This window comes from Pan paniscus, chromosome 11, assembly GCF_029289425.2.
Source record: "Pan paniscus chromosome 11, NHGRI_mPanPan1-v2.0_pri, whole genome shotgun sequence".
In the NCBI taxonomy this organism is placed as follows: Eukaryota; Metazoa; Chordata; class Mammalia; order Primates; family Hominidae; genus Pan; species Pan paniscus.
Window position 1 is genome coordinate 110,586,518 of NC_073260.2, and position 20,441 is coordinate 110,606,958.

General features: G+C 38.0%; 1 long non-coding RNA gene across 1 annotated transcript; it reads right to left on the reverse strand.

Annotated features, from left to right (window-relative positions):
• On the reverse strand, positions 1-17,994 carry LOC130540498 (uncharacterized). Its single transcript, XR_008954481.1, has 3 exons — positions 17,904-17,994; positions 1,160-1,235; positions 1-216 (listed from the first exon to the last, which is right to left on the reverse strand). It is a non-coding gene; the product is annotated as an uncharacterized LOC130540498 (long non-coding RNA).
• Between the last annotated feature and the right edge of the window lie 2,447 nt (positions 17,995-20,441).

Consider the following 20,441-nt stretch of genomic DNA (forward strand, 5'->3'; position numbering starts at 1 on the left):
AATAGTAGTAAGACTCTTTATTAAGATTCTCCTCTTATTTGACCCACAGAGCAGGCTAAATAAATAAATGTAAGACAAATGAATATCCAAGTAATATAATTGACAATATTGATTTGTTAGTCATAGATTGAATTTTACACCCTATAAGCAGGTAGATGACATAGCTGTGGAGATTTTCCTCTTGCAAAGTAGGCTTGCAGTCTCAGAAAGTTTGAACTAAACAAAACAGATCATTAAGTTCATTTTTAAAAAGAGTTATATATTCCATAGATATCCTCATCATGTCCTGAATCTTATTGTGTCTTTGACTTTTATTTTTAACTTAATTAGCAGCTCACCATTGAAGCCTGCCCAAATGATTGATAGACTGATAAATAAATCCAAAAAGTGGCTCTTTGATAAAAACAAATAAAAATAGACAAACTCCTAGATAATGCAATAGAAGTAAAAATGGAAAATAAAGTGCCATACATGAGTTTATTTCTTGTTTAATTAAAAGTGAAGAAAAAACCATATGAATAACAATTTATGCAAAAGATGCTATGTGAGGGCACCAGTTACAAGTTATATAATTGAAAATAATCTAAATGTTCAAAGATGGGCTATTATAATATATTCTATTTTATATGTATTTAAACAAATGCCATCCTGTCATTAAGAAACATGTTGTAGAATAATACTAAATAGTTAATGGAAAATTTCAGTTTGTTAGTGAGAAAAAAACTGCAAACAAAATGCAGAGTATCATTTTACATTTATAAAGTAGGTAAAAATATGTATGAAATGCATGATAAATATGTACTAAAATATTAAAAATAAAATTTTCTCTAAGTAGAGAGATCATAGATTATTTCCTTTACGCTCAGCTATGTGTTCTAACTTTAATGCCATATAATGCAAGTTTGAAATGTTGCTATCTGCATAAGAATGCCTTCTGTTTCATCCCTGACTCACTCTTCTTTCCCTAAGAGTTTGCCCACCAGGTCATGAAGGGGTGAGTGAGCTCTGTGGCATCCCTGGGCAGGGCAGCAGCTGATGGGGCCAGAGGTACACACCTGCCCAAAGTTGGGCTCATTAGATCCTCTCTCTTGAGAATTTCAAATTGGGATTCAGAATCAGCAGTTAGTTAACTATGAGAATGAGAATCATACAAACAAACCTGGGGAACAGGGGCTGTCATCTGAGTGTGGCTATTCAAAAGCCATATGTACTGCGAGCAGGCAGGAGAGTTTGGTCTGCAAAGAGAATAATCAATAGTAACAATAACAATGGATGCCATTCATTGTGTGCTCATTATGTGACAGGCAGTCTTCTAAGCACACTGTATGGACTAACTCATTGATAGGCACATCTAACTTTTAAGGTAGATACTATCATTATCCTCATTGTACATGTGAGGAACCAAGACAGAGAGATTAGATGAATTACAGAATAGTGCAGAGGGCCGAGAGATGAGGGACCATGTGGTCTCAGAGAGGCAGAGACCAGAACAGTGGCTCCCCTGTGCCTCTGGGCATCGCAGGTCCTATTTCTAGCCCCTTGTGAGGCCTGTTTGTATGTCCTGCCATCTGTTTCCAAGAGATTACTCTGACTCCTTAAGCTAAACTCCTTGTTCTTCACAAGCTTGAGTGGCTAACAGTTTCTTGCAATTGAACAATCCTTGGCTAAGAGGGAGTATATGCTGGGGGTGACTACACATAAAGTGTCTTTGATATCTTTAAATTCTTTTCATGTTATCTTTGAAACCAGCCCAACGAAGGAAACAAAATGTTGCTAGAATTCATCACAAACAACCACATACAATAAGAGGCATCGATTCTCCCAACTCACAAATAATTTTAGAAAGTATTAAAAATATGCCCACTAAGGAGAAGGTACTCATTGAAAAACAGCCCTTGAGAGACTGGAGAAATCTCTAGGTACTCTCCCTCCTCTGCACAAAATGCCTATTTGTATAAATCTTTATATACTATTTCAGGAAGAGTTCACATGTTGTAGTGTGGCTACCAGCTTCTGGATGAGAGGCTATTGCTTACAAAAATTGCAATTTTTGTAGGTTATGTATCTGTACAGTTTTGAGTTAGTATCATCTAACCAGAGTTTTGAATGTTTTAATAGCTTCTAGTCTAACTTTGTCAATCACTAGATGGAGGACGATTCAAGGGAGCCCAAAGAACATGGCTGGGGAAGGAACACAGAGACTGGAGCTTCAGAAATTACTATTAGTGCCAACAAAAATAGTTACTGCAAGATGTTAACACTGGATAAGTAATTTCCTTTTCTGAGACTCGACACTTGAACTCTTTTCTTCCTAGCTTTTAGGATATACAGTGGTTTCCCCCTTATCCATAGGGGATACATTCTAAGACTCCGAGTGGATACCTGAAACCATGGATAATACTGAACCCTATGTATACTATGTTTTTTTCCTATACATACATGCCTATGATAAAGTTTAATGTATAAATTAGGCACAGAAAGAGATCAACAACAATAAATAATAGCAAAATAGAACAATTATGACAATATGCCAGCATCACTACTCTTGCACTTTGGAGCCACTATGAAGTAAAACAAGGGTAACTTGAGCACTAGTGCTGTGATAACTCACCTGTGGATCTGATAACTGAGACTGCTACTGAGTGACTCACAAGTGGGTAGTGTAGACAGCACAGATACACTGAACCAAGGATGATTCACATCCTAGGCGGGATGGAGTGGGATGGTGTGAGATTTCATCACACTACTCAGAATGGTGAGCAATGTAAAACTTATGAGTTCTTTATTTCTGGAATTTTCCATTTGATATTTTTGGACCATGGTTGACCGCAGGTAACAGAAACCACAGAAATCAAAACTGTGGATAAGAGGAGACTACAGAAAGATTTCTCCTTCTGGAGGTAATTTATGCTTCAGTGTGGTGTTTGTCACAATTACTGAAAACTAGATAGACTTGCCTTGGAGCAATAGGATGTGTTTTTTCCCTGTGTTTCTTGTTTTGGTGTAGCAATGGCTATGTAAAACAGCTGGATAGATATTCTTATATAGAGAACCCAAAGAAAATTCAGTGGCCAAATATCCAGATGAAAAGAGAAGCATTCAGTTAATCATCTGGATGTTTTGTCTACACGAGGAGAAATCTGTGGATGTTTCCAAATATTTGAGAAAATATTTGGGAACATCCAGATGTTTGGCCCTATGCAGCTCAAACATTCAGATGTTTGACTAAATTTCGCCTTCCAACCGGATGCTTCGGCATCAGATAGACCCAGCCTTGGTTATCGTAATTACGCGTTGTTAACTGGTGTCACAGAAAATTGTTTGGGGGAAAAACACGACACACCAAAGTGTGGAGGTTATAAATAATCACAAGCATTACTAGTGAGGAAAGAAGGAGGGAATAACACCTCTGACCAATCAGGATGCATCATCACTAATATAAATTGTCAGCAGTAATGTTCTCTTTGCAGAAGGTCTAATAATTAAAAATAATAAACATAAGCTGGTGGCTCCTACTAATGAAAACGAAGCCAGTAGCACTTGCAGTGTTTACAAAACATGAGGGATGTGAAAAGGAACATCCTCTGCTTTGGAATGAGTTGAAAATTCTAAACTTCATGGAAACGGGTTGAATGAGAGTTCAGTTTCCTCCTCTTATTTTAATGTGGCCTTGCAGTGTCTCCGATTACAGTGTTCTCAAACTTGTGGGAATCAGCCTAATAAAAATACTTAAAGAAATACAGCTCATCCCTCAGCTGTGGGCCGGCTGTGTAGATTACCATGGTGCAGGAGTCAGGATCTGCCTCCAGAAAGCAGACTCCGTTTTCTACACAGCAGTAACATGAACTTGAACGGAGGCGTGAAATGAGAAGATCATGTTTTGATTCTAATTAAGATTTTAAAACCTGATTTTTAGCCAACTTGTTGTTGGTGAAAAACAGCAATGCCATAAATAAAATAGCCACAGATGGACCCGGATATTTGTTTGAACAACCATCAAAAAATGCTTTTATTTTAATTGATTGATAGTGTACAAAAGTAGTATTCAGCCAAAACCTTACCGCTAGTCTTATAATTATTTTTTTAACCAATTCACCACTACATTCCAGGGGAACTTCAAGACATCCTACTGAGGTGTCTGGTACAACGTCTGCACCTGATTACATGTTTGACTTTGCATACCAAGCCTGAAATTGTTCAAGATAATTAATCTCTTGTATACTTGCAAAACCCTATCTGGAAAGTAACTTAGATGTGGTCTGGGGTTCATTTTCAAAGTGAACAATCTTCAGAGAACCTGGGATTGGATTGTACTTAGGAATAATATGGTCTGTCATTCTTTGTAGGATGGGAATGACTGTTGTAAAGCCGATGCTAATTTTTCAAGGAACTTCTCTAGAAGATGCAGAAAGAAGCAACAGACCTTAAAATCTAAAAGCATTTAATATTTTTAATTGCTTTCTGAAGAATTAAACTCTGGTTTAATTTGAGAAAGCATCTCAAACATTTTTCGTATCAGAGCAAAAGTTACCCAAGTATGATCCAGTTAAAAGACATGCATATTTTAAAATACCTATGATACACTCAGCTTGTTTTTGTTTTTAAAGAAACAGAAAATATGACTTTGGTTCTAAAAATGCCTTCATTGGAGTAGAGGAGGAAATATAATTGCTACACAAATTGTATGGATTCAACGGAGGAGTCAGCTGTGATTTCTTTCTCTGATGACAATGAAACTTTTCACCTTTACATGCCAACTAACTGGAAAAATTTTCCTACAATGTTGTGCTCAGAAGTGTGATAGGAGAATTGAAAGTAATCAGTGTCAATTAGAAAGACCTTGGACATCATTGGGAATGCCTATTAGAAGGGATAAGAGCATGCTAGAAACAGATGGCTTGGGCAAGAATGTTCGCTCTGTCTCTTCTAGCTTCCTGACCTCATGTAAGATATATAACATCTCTATGCCTTGGTTTCCTCATCTGCAGAAAGGGGATAATAATAGTAGCACATAGTGGATAGGACTGCAGCCAGGATTAGATAACAGAGTATATGTAAATCTCGTAGATGAATGCCTGCTACATGAGTAACTTTTTAATCCACAGTACATGAATCAAATTGCATTGAATCAAAAGTTTTGTGAAGATTTGAGATGAAAATGAGAGCCAAATAAGCCATATCATAAGAAGCTGTGATCAGAAATAAAATGAGGTATGTTTTGACACTTAATGACATTCTAAAAGATTGGGCGGCAGCAAGATGTACACACGTCTCTGCAGAAAATGTGGTGAGGAGGTGGGGGGTTGGGCAAGGGAGATCAATCTCACAGCTTTCAATTAGGATTCTGTGGGTGGGGAAGAAAACTAGAATTCACAGAGAAGGAACTGGCTGATATTATTATTATTTTTTTTGATGCAGCATTTCAGAAAACATAATCAATGGCATGCGTCCAGTTCCCATTTAGTAACCAAAGAACTAGCTGCAGCTGTTTTTTATGCCTGGTGGTGCCAGTTTGATAGTGTATAATCATATTTGCATAAAGATAAAAAGGAAGGTGTTATAGAACACAGTTAAGCCTATGGTTTCACCATGAATTAAAGGTAATTTCAGACTAATTAGGTATAATTTGTTAAGGAATTCTTCCCAGCAATGATGACTCTGATTTTGTAATTACAGGACAATGCTTACTGTGGCTTTCAAGGCAGGAGAAAGCACACCCGAGGGGGTCGTGTCCCACACTAGGCAGATCTAATGGTGCCACAAAAGACAGGTGTTTTGTCAGATTTCAGCCACACACTTTCACACCTGCAACGCATTAACTACCGCAGCAATGTTAATGAAGACCAGGTGCCTGTTCTCCAGCATAAATGAGGAACTGGCAGGAGATTTGCTGTTTGTTACCTGACGTCTACCCCTGAGTCTCTGAACCCCGTCCTTCTGGTTGAAGGGGAAGGTGAGTGGGGTAACAGGGTTTTGGGTACTTTTGCCTTGGTCCTTTTGAGTTGTGGGATGGAGATACTGAAACATTGGTTTTCGCATTATGGTAGTGACCTTTTTACCCACCCATTGAATTTCCCATCAGTTTCCACCCTAAAGTAGTGGAAAACATTCTTCCAGCGCTAAGTATCTCCAGGCTTTCTGTGCGGCTACCCCTTTTGTGCAGAGTTCAGCCTCTGAGAGTCCTGAAAATAGCTGATCTGCAGAATCTACAAAATGGATTTCTGGAAAGTGCTGTGTTATCAGCTGCTACCAGGGAAAGTTTGATTATAGCTACTTGAGTCTTTTCAAACTTGAAGTTTTGCCATTCCATCCGGAAATGAGTAATGGAGGCCTTGAGCAAGCCTTTTCACTTTAATAAAACACAAGGTTTTCATTGTGTGGGGCTACATCATTTTAATGCTCTGTGTTATGAAATACAAAATCTTTTTCTTCCTCCCTTAAGAAAAAAACTCTGCAGCAAAGCTTTTCCCTCCTTTTTTTCCCTCCTTTTCTTTGTTTCACCTCTTTCAGCTGCAGTTGTCTGCTCCCTGCAATTTCCAGCAGTTAAGTGAAAAGTTAATATTGTCACACACACACACACACACACACACACACGAATTGAAAGTGAGGAAAAGAATGAGCAGGTCTAGGTTCTCAACAATAGAATCTAATTATCTAACTCATTACCAGTGACTTCTGGCCATGAAAAAAAAGCCTCTTCACCCTGGGAGATGGAAGGATGGACAAATATCAAAATGCTTGATACTGTACTTAAATTCCAGGTCCTAATTAAGTTAGAAAAGAATGGACTCATAGACTTTTAGAGTAGCAGATCTGGGTGTGAAAAGGATGGTTCAAATCCAGATTTCTTTAACTCTTCAATCCCTGAAGTGAATATATTGGGCAAACCTTCAGAAATGGATACTCACACTCTTGAGGTGACCTGTTAGTAACATAGATCCAAACCATTCATTTCAGGTCATTCTGCAGTGTTTTTCAAGACATGTTTCCAATGAGCTTACTTAAGATTTTCAAGAGGCACCGTCAAGGTACAAATATAGCTGGGGAGTTTCCAGAAATCTCTGGCTTTCCCTTTCCACGTCCCACCACCTACAACTAAAGCAATTTTAGTTTTCAATTTACTTTATTGATTCGGTGTCTATCAATGATTTAATATATTAATTTTTTTGGATTAATAATAAAACCTTTGGTTACAGCTGCCAAAGAATACCCTATCTTATGGCAGAAAACACTTGTGCCTTTACCAAGTACTCAAGTATTTGAGCAAATCCAAATTCTTCATGTAGACAACGTTAGCCTTGTATGCAGATTCTCCTGAAGGCCACTTCTATGCACAAGTGCTGAGGCATTTGGACAGAGTGAGAAATCATGTCATGTTTTCAGTGTTTCTAGCAAGCTTAATGTCTACAGCAAATGAATTACTTCTTAACGAATGCTTCTAAAAATTTGGATTATAGGTACTGACCAGGAAGTTCAACTTCAAATCCTTGACTCCCCAGTCTTATCAAAAGCCGAACTGAGATCACTGACATTTGAGAGATTATCTCAGGCCTTGCTACGCAATATATGATCTATGGACTGGCAGCAGTGACATAATCTGAGAGCTTCTCAGAAATGCCAAATCGCAGGCCCCAACTCAGACTTATTAAATCAGAATCTACATTTAAAAAACTCCACTGTTTTTGAGTCAACCTAATGACTCATTTGCCTATTAAACTTTAACGTTGTAAACGTGTATTCTTCTAGATCAGAAATTCTTAATTTGGGGTCCTTTGAGGCCATAAATTGGCCTCAGGTTTATCAACTCACTGCAATTAAATGCAAAATTGAATCTGTGTGGAGGTGTGGCTATGTATGTTTGTGTTTTAACCCACAGATCCTTGTTTTTGGTAAAGAGGATTCATAATTTTTCAGCTTTTCAAAAATGTTGCAAACTATACAAATAAAGGTCTTCTTATTTATAGTGGCCGTGCACTTCTCTGGGTAGTGCTCTGGGACAGAACTCCGGACATAAAAATGCTATCATAAAATTATAATGGAATTTAATTTTCTGAACTTCTGCTTAGTGTAAACTAAATTGTTTTTGCATCTTCTGCAAACAGGTGTACAAGTTCGTCCACAGTGTTGTTCAATATCACTTATCAATTTTAGGGCACTAAAAAAAGAAGTGTCCGATGGACTGTTATGCTTCTTTTTGTCAATGAGCACTCTATAATTTCCTGTCTCCTCCCCACCCTTCTTTTTTTTTAATGTGCGAGGCTCAAAAAAGCTCAGAACTATTATGAATATGGCATTCAATTACAAAACTCTCCAAAGACAAAATTTCTGGGACAGATCTGTGAAACAGTTAATACTGCACAGCATTAACAATTGAACTGTGCTGGAAAAATAAGAATCGACAACGATGAAAAAATAAAAGGAGGGCATTTAACATAGAACTAAGAATTAAAGTACACACCTAATGAGGGTTGGACTCTCTATTTCCTTGCTGCTTGCTCTCCCATATCATGGATGGTGTCTGACCATAGCTACTTGGAAAATATCTTTTGTCAAATAAACACATTGATTTAACAAATACTTACTAAATGCCAACTATGTGGTAATGTGGAATTGTAATTAAGAGATATCTTAAAATGAGTCTGTCTGGATTTCAGTTCCAGCTCCACTGTGCAAAGCTACAAGATCTTTGGCAAATTTCTTCTCCCTGTGTCTAAAATGAAGATAAGAGTAGCACCTAACCTACAGGCCTGTGATGAGGGTTATATTAATTAATGCATGTAAGTTCTTAAAACAGTGCCTGGCATGTAGTAAGCACTCAATAAGTAGTGACTATTACTAGGTACCTGGCACTTCTCTAGGTTTTGTGGAAATGGGAATACAAAAAATACCATCTTAGCTCTCCTAGGTCTTTTATCAGGGAATAATAGATATTCAATAATTAATTTTATAATTACTCTAAATTGTAATATGTGCTATGGATGGAGAAGTATAAGCTACTTTTAGGAAGACCTGACCAGAGATGGGATGTCAAGAAGGTTTCCCTGAGGAGGTGAGTTTTAGGTGAAGGGGAATAGGGAATGGGAGATAGAACAAGCCAGGTCCAGGGGGCTGGAGCTCAGCAAGTGATCAGCAAAGGGTGTATGGGAAGCTGATGAGGTAGACAGGGCCTGGGTCATGCTGTGCTTTCTGGAGAGTCTTGGCCTTTAAGAAATTTGAGGTGTACAGAAAAGGTTTTAATCAAGGGAATGACATGAGCGGGTTTGAATTTTTAATGTATCTCTCCAACAGGCATGTGGAAAATTGATTATAAGTAAAATCAGAGTAACTGTGGAGACATGAGTTAGGAAGCGTTTAGAGTATAATATGAAAGAATCAATTGTACCACTTTGTAGGATGTTGACAGTGAAAGATAAAGAGAGCTGGATGAATTGGAGAAACATTTAGTAGGTAAAGTAAGGAGGACTTGGGGTTGATAGAGTCCTTGATTGAATTGTATTGTGCTTTTCCTTTTTATTTCTTCAAGACAACAAGAGACATTCAAAAGTGACTTTATTTCTCTATTTTTCCTTCAATTTGTAAACACAGACCCACTTATTCTCACAGGCTTCCCTTAGCTTCATATGTGTATATATTCATATACATCCTCCCATAGATCCATATATAATTGTTATTGAAAATTGCCTTCTCATGTAAGACTGTTCCTGTTCGTTTCAGAAGGAAATTGATTTATGCTTATAAGACATAAACTCTGTTCTCTGTTGACACTTCTTGAAAGCTTTTGAAGTTCTTTGAGGTGCCTGGGGTAGGTAGGACTAGATAAAATCTTATTTTTGCCTTTCTTAGAAGGAATACAACAAACAATATATTCTCATGGTTGTGATATACAAACAGGATGTTAGTTATTATCCATCTCCAAGTGCTTAATGTTGAAAGGGTGGGGGAAAAACTCACGTCTTCCCCCACCCTTTCAACATTAAGCGGGTGGAGATGGGTAATAACTAACATCCTGTGTGTAAAAGCTTTGCTTTTGTTTTCCTGGGGGGATACAGGCAGTAAAGAGCCCGGTTACTCAGAATTCCTAGTGTTTTTGCTTTCTGCATACATTTGAGCACACTTAATCTTAATCCAGGACTTATGCTTCCTTACTTCATTGTGGAGGGGATGACATGATAACAATTGTTATTTCTGCCCAAAGAAAAAGAAGACAGTTATAAGAGGAATTAAGAACATATCAAGTAGGTTATAATATTAAGAGTAATAAAATGGTAATTATAGATGACTATTAGAGAGGCTAGCACTTAACCAGGTGCCTGTAACCACCTTCTGAGTATTATTATTCCCAGTTGCCTAGGAAACCAAGGCACTCCATTAGGCTTATGTTGGCCCTGATCCTAAAGCGGCACCCACCCGTTGGTTTTGCGGGATTCTTCTGACTCTGTCCTATCCTATACCCCAGAATCCCACCTCTTGCGTTTCTACACAGAACTCTCTGTCCTCAAATATTGTGTTTCCCACTTTCTTCTCCAGACCACTTTCTTCTGTCCTCTCATTCCCTGAGGCTCTTCTCTTTAAGGTGATGGCCAAGAAATTGGAGAAAAGAATGCATTGAGATGTGAATGACTCTTTTCTTTTGCATTGGCATTGTATGAGAACATAGTGAAGGAACCCCAGGGTGTGCCTCTGATAGGCAGACAGTGCAGCTCCTTGGGATGCACGGGGGCGCAAAAATATTTTTCAGACCCTATTAAATGTTGTCCTATTGATGGCACTCATGGCTTAATAATCTGTTGGTTTTTTTCCTTAAGTAAATAAGGTGAGGGTTTTGGGCTTCTGGCCTTCACCCAGACTGGGTTTGCACAGCCGTGAAGTCTGAGCTGAATTCTGCTGTCTCTCCAGCAGCACTTAATTGCTTTTAATTATCTCTCCTATGAAGCCGAACCATCCTTCACCCAGGTCACACTACAGAGCATGGCTCATAAGTTTTACAAGCCACCTTGTGTATCCCATCCATGTGTGCAGCCACCTTTTCCGACCGTAAACCATCCATCAGCCAGCTATCCCTGTCCCTGAAAAGGTCTGGATGCTGAGAGTAAGATCAGGCTGTTCTTGGTGTCACTATGTTGACTACCGTTGTAGCAGGAAGCCTTGAGATGAACTTGAGATTTGAATTTTAAATCTGAAGATTGCACATGAATTGAACTTTGAAATGGTCTTCCTTTTATTCACCTGTGAATGTAATCAAATTTGAGAAAACTAAAGGGGTTTGGATTTCCTAAGCCCAATTCTCTTGCTAAGCTGTGAATTCTCACTCTGAATCTCTAATGAGATCTTAGGTACCAGGTCTAAGTCCTCATTTGAATTCAGTAAATACTTGCAAATTAAATGAAAAGCCCAATATTTATGGGTAGCTTGCATAGCTATAAGATCCAAAATGTACTTTCCACTGGCTCTGGTCAGTATTGCAACATAGATGTCTTCATTCATTCATTCCTCAGTCTTTCTGAGAGAAGCTTAGAGAAGGGAGGTGGAGAGTTTTCAGTCAAAGGAGCTAAATTCTGAGAAGTTTGACTTTTTTCCTTTCTGGATTGAGCATGAAGGCATCTAGGCATATGTGTCTGTTTATCTGTGAAGGATACTAGGTAAAAATACAACTGATGGATACACCTCTCCTCAAATAAATTGATTAGACTAGCTAGTTGTCTCAAGTAGGCCTTGGTAAGAGCAGTGCTTCTCAAAGAGGGGTATGGGTACCATAGATACAGGCGAGATGGCTTTTAGAGGTCCCCGAATGAATGCCTTTTCATTATTCTAATCTAGCATTTAATATTCTATTCTATTGCTTGCAAGTGATATCGGTTTCCATTTAGCAGTGATGAAAACTTTCCATTAAAAATGTGTGTATTAAGGAAAGTGAGTCATGAAAATAAAAATATTGATAACAATACCAGTCAGTGATAACTGAAAATGTCAAGTCATGAAAGATGCTACACAAGTGATTGGACTTTGGGAATCTTTGGGATAGAAGATGCAGCGATTTGAATAAAGGCTACGGGGAGCTATAGAAGGCAGGGCACTCATTGGAGGGTGTGGAGTGGGAATGAAAAGAAGCAGAGGGATATCTACACCTGCCAGCATAAGAGCAGGCGAGGGAGTTGACAGGAGGCTGATGTCTGCAAGCAGTCCCTGTCTTGTGGAGGAGCAGTGGTTTCAGAGTGAAGCATGGTGAGGGAACCTGGTGTGGTGAGAGAGATCTCCAGTCTCCTAAATACCCAGCTTCCTGGGGAATGTCTGCACCAGCTCTGGCAGCATATAGCTTCAGGATTTTTCCAGCTGGCTACTTCCCTACCCTCTCCTACATTCCAATATCATTTCCCCATTTTCAGTTCCACCAGAGATAGATTCCTCAAGCCCTTGAGTATTTCAGATGAAATGATTTTGATACCAAAATTGTTTTATGCTCACCAGAGAATGTACTATCCACTTGGAAATAAGGCCTATTTGAATTTGCCCCCTTTGTCCTTCCAAATGTCACTGGATGAGGGAGAGGACTTGGCAGAAGAATGCAGTCGGTTTTGGCAGAAGCATCCAAAAGCCTCGGATCCCCTGATATACAATAAAAGCCGTGGAAGTGTCCAGTCTTTGAATCCGTGTGCCTCTGTGGGAACGTGGGTGAGGGTGGAGGTATGGGTGTGGGTGCATGTTTGTGTAAAGGGTGAAAAAAGAATCTTTGTTGGAATAAAGAAAGGCACGCAACAGGGATCAGCTAGACAACCAACCCTGAGGGAGTGAGGGAAAGAGAAGACTGTAGCAGACTCCAAATCAGTAAATGAAAATTGCAGCAGAAGGTTGACCTTTTACTGTAACCGAAGTCAGCTGCAGGTTGTAACCTCATGCCATTAATTATAACCCAGCATACCTCTGGTGGGCTCTCCCGTTGGCCTTGATCTCCCTCATCCTCCCTCTCTACCACTTCCCTCCTTAGTCCCCACCCCACTGAAAGGCTCATGTTGCAGGCTGCACTCTGAGATAAAATGCTTTTGAAAGTAATGGGTCTTATAGGACTGGAGTAAATTCTATACATTTCACTTTTTTGCAAGAGAAATTGTCCTGTGTTGAAGACTGAGATGGTCGGAGAAGGCCCATTTAAAAAAAATAGCTAAAACTTAGATGAACAGAGTCCTTAACCGAAAAAGTAAAATATTCATCAGCAAAAGTAAAATATTCTGGGCCAATATTGTTTCTGGAATGTAATAACGCACCCCCACTCTCCTTTTGGAAAAGGTTTGCAAGCATTTTGTTGCATGACTTGGAACCTACAAAAATATAATTTAAAAGTAGATATATAAAGGAAATATAACCCAGAGAATTCTGTGCACAGGTCAAGAAAGAAACTTGCATAATAGGTCTAGGAATATTTTGAAAATTCTGGGCCCTTCTTTCTTTTTTTTTTTTTTTTTTTTTTTTTTTCTTTTGAGACGGAGTGTCGCTCTGTCGCCCAGGCTGGAGTGCAGTGGCGCGATCTCGGCTCACTGCAAGCTCCGCCTCCCGGGTTCACGCCATTCTCCTGCCTCAGCCTCCCGAGTAGCTGGGACTACAGGCGCCCGCTACCACGCCCGGCTAATTTTTTGTATTTTTTTTTTTTTATTAGAGACGGGGTTTCACTGTGTTAGCCAGGATGGTCTCGATCTCCTGACCTCGTGATCCGCCCGCCTCGGCCTCCCAAAGTGCTGGGATTACAGGCGTGAGCCACCGCGCCCGGCCTGGGCCCTTCTTTCTGTTCCATTTCTTGTTGGATTGTTTTAGGAAGTCTGTATTCACTTTGTGTGAGAATCTTTGGTTTTTACCTCGATTGAAAGAATGGAAAACTGCAGACAGACATTTTATACAGACAGCACTGGCTTCACATGACATGTGCGGTTGCGCAGAGTCCTGTGCTTAGAAGGGCCCTGTACTCGGTTTAATGCTCTGCTGTGAACATCCTGAAGCCCTGAATAACCTTAAACAAATGGCCCCACATTTTCATTTTGTACATTATGTAGCCCTTCTGGTATAGGGGCACTGGAAAGTGAAACATGTTAATGGTTGGTGAAGCCAATACCAAACTTGGAAAAAGTTGATGTCTTCTGGGCCAATATTGTTTCTGGAAGTAGTTAAAATTTAGAATAAAACAAATATATGCTGAGGCCAGTCTTCCCCTTAAAACACAAAGTTGTACAATTATCTCAGCCATGTTTTGGTTCTTTGAATAATTAACTGACCCACAATATAGCAGATTTTCCGTAGTTTACTTTGTTTAGCTTGTCCAAAGCCTCTTGATATTCTCCTGTTTTAGTTCTTCAGTTCATATATTAGATAAACTTCTAATATGATCATGATACTATTTTAAAATTGCATGAAATAGGAAAGACTAAAGCACAGCCGTGCCCTCAGGAAAGTTTCTCTATGGGGAATGATACAATTAAAAATTGCAAAAACAAAATCTGACTCAAGCTTGAAAGAAAAAAATGCATTGTGATACAACAAATGTTTGAGAACAGAGGAAGGAAATATAGTTCACACTGGGAGGATGAGGAAAGGTAATGAAGATCACGATACACATAAGTGCATGTGTGTGTATATATATGTGTGTATATATATGTGTGTATATATGTGTATGTGTGTGTGTAATTTCAATATACAGAGAAGTGATCAAAGGATATTTTTGGAGCAAGGAATGATATATATAGGGAAGGGAGAACAAATGGCATGTTCAGGCAGCAGTGGCTAGAACAGAGTGACTGGTGTATGAGATGCAGAGGGGAGGGAGGTGTTATTGGAAAGGAGCTAAGACCACATTGTGGTATGGGCAGTTTATTTAGTAGCAACTGCTAATGGAAATAGGACTAATGGAATAGAAATGGTCATATAGGTCTATGAGTTTTTTACACTGAAAAAAATAATTAGAAACTGTCATTCTAGACTCACCAGGTAATTGAGATTAGGGCCAAGACAGACCACACAAAGAATGTGAATGTCCCAGTACAAACAGAGTTACGGTGCATTCCCTAACAGTAAGGATCAGTACACCATGCGGTCTTACTGGGAGAAGGAGAAGGAAGAAGAACCTTCTCATTCCTATGCAGTCTTAACACTGAGGTTCTACTTCGGACTTTCCCACAGGTGAACAAACCTTGGGAACTGTCCTTAAACACTTCCACCATTGGTTGACTGCTTTTCTGTGTCTTGAAGATATTGGTCCACTTTCCATAGCATCTTCATTTGAATTGTTATGAAAGAAATATGTAAAAACATATGAAAATGTTTGGAGTTGGAAAACCAACAACGTACAGACTGTGTATACAAAGCACTTATTTTGTATATAAAAACAAATGGATGGATGGAGTCATGTACGGGTTTATGCTGGTATGAAACATACCAAAGTTTTAACAGTGATGGTGTTATCTTTACATGCCGAGATTATGGGTGACTTTTATTTTAAACAATTTTCATTTTTGGCTTGATTTTGTTTAGTTTTTGAAGATTTTAGAGAAAAATGCATTATTACTAGGATTAGATTAAAATTCCATTTTGGGGGCTCGGATGGATTTAGCATTAAATCCATCCACAAAATGAATGATCATTTTAGAAAATATTTAATGATGTTGCAGTGTGTCCATCCTGAATCTTTAGTGCCATGAATCTTTAGGATCTGGCTTATTAAGAAGATCAATAGGTACAGTGCTGAATAATCTGATGTTGCTTGGCTAGCGTACGAATGCATCCGGATTTTTTTTCCTTACATTATTTGTTCTACCTTTAGTTTTATAAAAATATTTTCCAGGCTACACTTTGACGGTGGGATTTCAAGTTGTAAAAATTCCTTTCAAATTTTGGATGCAGAATTTACTATTGCCCCAGGGTTTCTTGGAAGAGAATTAGAAGAGTTCTGTTTTTCTTATGAAACATATTCAAAGAGATGAATTACTTTTCCATGCAACAAACTCCAGTAAAAAGTGAGATGTAATATCAGTGATGATGTGATTGGTCATTTGGAGATGTCCCACTCAAGCATTCAAATAATTTCCTGTGTTATGTCTTGGGCCAAAAAGCTATTGAAAGAATATAATTTGAAAAATGCAATGTTTGCTGTGAGAATGTCAACTATGACAATTGTATTCAGCATACTTATATACTGATTTGTATTTCATTCAGGTTCACATACTTGTTCTTAGGTATTTTTAATTGTGATCATATTAGTAAGTGTTTCTAGTCCCTAAGTGGTTTTTAGTTGATTATATATGTCAATAAACATGTGGATGTTAGATTGAGCCATATGATATTAAAGGTAAGCTTCTTTGTACTTATTTTGATAAATCATAAAATGTTTACATTTTGCCCCATGTACTTTATCATTTCTTTATGTATTTACATGTATTTGTACATTTTATGAACTATTTGATATAATCTGGGGACATTGTGCCCTCTTACCTCTAAATGCTATAATTTGTATTTCGTAAGACAATAAGAAGAAATTAGAAAAGATTTCCTAAGAAGAGATATTCTCTTTTCTACCCACAGAACCATTACAAAATAAGAAAATCTGACATTAATACAATGCTCTTATTTAATTCATAGTCCAAACTCATATGTTCTCAACTGTCTCAACAACATCCTTTATAAAAATTTTTTCCTGGCCCAGCACCCAACCTGGGGTCATGCTCTATATTTTTGTCTCTGTAGTCTCTGTTGATTTAGAACGGTTTCTTGGCCTATCTTTGTCTCTCTTGACCTTGTTATTCAAGAGTTCAGGCCAGTTGTTTTGCAGAATGACTCTCAGTTTGGGTTTGCCTGATGTTTCCTTATGATTAGAGTCAGGCTATGCTTTTTATAAAAAATATCACAGAAGTGATGGGTGCTGTTTTGCCCTTCGCAGATAATCCTAACAGGAGGTAAAATATATTAGTTTGTCCCAGTGTTGGTGGTAACTTGCATCACTGATTAAGGTGGTATCTGCCAAGTTTCTCCAGTCTAAAATTCTATTATAAAGTTATCCTTTATAAGTAATAAGGAATTTGTGGAGAGTTACTTTGAAACCATGTAAATATCCTAATCCTCCTCAAACGTTCACCCATTCATTGGGGATTTTCGAACTCCATCATTCTGTTTACTTTTGTTGATTGGCATTGTACTGTAAGGAAGAGGTTTTTCCTTCTCCACTCTGTGTTTATTTGTTCATTAATTTATTTTTATAAATATAGTATTTAATATGTTTCAATCTTCACTTGATCTTAGCCAAAAGGCGGAGAAGTGATCGTTTTGATCTTTAACATGGCAGTTTTAAGTGGTTCAGACAAAGAGGTCATGCTATGCATTTAGACTGGAAATATATCAAGCATGTATCTTCGTAGCCCATTGTATTTTCAATAATTAAAAAAATTATTCATTGACTAATTTTAAATTATGGCATGTTCTTTCCTTGGTGACTATGTCAGTCTCAATTTTGATTGTCAGTATTAAAACCTCTACCCATCCCCTTTACTCACAATAACACATTTCACTAGGCCTGTGTTGAAACAGCTGTAAGGTGAGCCCTTAGTATAATCTAGTCTATATTTAAGGCAATGTGAGTTGTGGATGTATAAATGTGAACAATGTTTTTAATGCTCATTCAAATATTTTGTTTTCATAAAGTCCCTGTTCCGTTTTTAACACTTAAGGTTGATAACCATGATTTTAGGGAGGACAGAAATTGAACTTATCTGGTAATAAATGCAGAATACAAACTTCTCCTTCAGCCAGTTTACCTGCACATTTATGGTAGATAGTTGACATTTTTTATGACAGTGAAAAAATCAAAGTATTATATATAATTGTTCAAAAGAATTGTCCCCTAATTGAATAAATATGTTTTAAATTCCACTTACCTTTTGTTTTATGTCTATAAGGCATTTAAAATGTTAGAAGATTTTTGAAACTTCAACACTTTTTGAATATTCTACATGTGGCCTTTTGAGATTCTGCATGTTGTCTTCAAAGAGATCTTGTCAGAGTTACACTTCTTTGATAGTGAAGTTTATATACTTAAGAAAATAAAGGCAAAAAAATAGTCATTCGTAATATAAAAATAATACAGTCATACACCAATTAATGGCATTCTGGTCAATGACAGATCGAATATATGACAGTGGTTTCTTAATATTATAATATGGCATTTTTTTCTGTACTTTTTCTATGTTTGGAAATACGCATACTTACTTATGGTTACAATTGCCTGTAGTACTCAGTACAGTAACAGGCTGTATAGGTTTGTAGCCCAGGACCAATAGGCTATACCATATAGTCTAGGTGTGTAGGAGGGTATACCATCTAGTTTGTGAAGATACACTCGATGACGTTCACACAATGAAACACCTCAGGACACATTTTTCAGAACATATCCCATCGTTAAGTGACATATAACAGAAGTACCTACATAATAATTTTTATGAGGATTAAATGAGATATTTGTAAGACACATAGCTCATGCTTGATACTTACTACATAAAATGATAGCTATTTATTATTACTCTAATTCTTAATATAGTAATTGCTATGGCTCTTAATTTCTTTGAAGAAAACCTCAAAAGGAAATTTCTGTAGTGATATAAAAAGGAACTGATGCGAATAACTGTCGCATGGAGTAGTTGAAAGAATACGAAGTTTCAGTGTTAGATTGTGTGTTCCATTCATTCCAATGGGATTTAATTCCAGTTTCAACACTGGTTAGTTGACAGCAAGGCCAGTTTCATGATTTCTCAGCTAATCTATCTTTAAAAGGTGGGGCATGAATAATGGTATCACTTTCCTATGAAAGAGTGTCTCAAGTGGTCTAGTGAGAAAAGGTTAATATACAAGAGAGCCCTTGGTGAATATGTGGAGTGGAGGTCGGAGAATCAGAGAGGAGACAGGAGGAGGAGGGGCAGTGTCCTTGTGGATAGCAGGAGGTGGTCCTGACTAACATGGCTTATGGAGACATTAAAGTGAAACGCTATACAACTCTTTCATAATTTTCAGTGGTGGGCTAACTCCATTTAAAGAGACTAGCCAGGACAGGTGTGGTGGCTCACACCTATAATCCCAGCACTTTGGGAGGCTGAGGTGGGTGGATCAATTGAGTTCAGAAGTTTGAGAGCAGCCTGGGCAACATGGCAAAACCCCATCTCTATTAAAAATACAAAAATTAGCTGGGCATGGTGGCAGGTGCCTGTAATCTCAGCTACTTGGGAGGCTGAGGCAGGAGAATTGCTTGAACCCAGGAGGCACAGGTTGTAGTGAGCTGAGATCATGCCACTGCACTCCAGCATGGGTGACAGAGCAAGACTCCATCTCAAAAAATAAATAAATAAATAAATAAAAATAAGAAAGAGACTGGCCAAAATTACACTCCAAGGACCTCTGGGCCTCAGTTTCCTCAACTGTGACATGGAGAAAATATCTATTTACAGAGTTGTTGTCAGGACTGTGTGCTTGATACCTTTTGGGTACTCAGAAACAGTCCTGTCAAGCACCTACTGTAAGTCAATAACCGAGATTGTTTTCTGACTCTCCATTTCCTGACCTGGCTGATGTCGTAGCTCTATAAACAGACACAGGTTTGCGTTGGTTTGTTGGTTCAGTCGTTGCTTGTCTAGGCTGAAGGCAGTTTGCATGGGAAGTAGTAGCTTGTGTTCAGGGAAGAAATCATGAAGGGATCACAGGTGGCACTAAGCAGGAACTTGGATGAGCCACACCTTAAGATTTGATAGTGGTTTGGCAGCATTCCCACAAAAGAGGAAGATTTGATTGTTGGAAGGGTCCTTGGAAGATGAAAATGTTCTTCGTAAGCTTGTTTACAACAATAAAATGGGAAGACAAGGAAGTAGAAAGATACGCAGTTGGATGATAGAGAAAAAAATCTTATAACTGAGCGAGGAAGTTATTGAAGGGAATAAACTAAGGAACAGAACCAAAGGAGAGGAACAGAGATGGAAACCTAGGTAAGAAAAAAGCTTCGATTATGGAAATAAAGTACCGTATATTCCATTAACTGCTCCAGTGAGTCCTTGGTTGAATTCTAGTTAAAATAAGATATTTTAAAGAGTGAAGAGACATTTCCTTTAAATATCCACATTTACAACTTTTCTATGTAAAGTCCAAGGCTTTAGCCTCAGTATGACAAATGTAGCGAGGTATCATTAATCAGATTAGATTTTTATGTTAAACTTATGACATGAAAGTATATTTTACAAAAACATTTTGTGTTTGATTTTCTCGGATTTTCTATGAAATAAAAAAATTTAAAAATTTGCCTTTATTGGAAAAGTACTGCCCAACTTATAAGACTTTATATTTTTAAAATATGAGAATGAGATATATTGAGAAAAGGTTGAATGTGTCCTGGGAGGTGGAAGGCTTCGACCTTAGCCATTGAGCTATTCGTCATT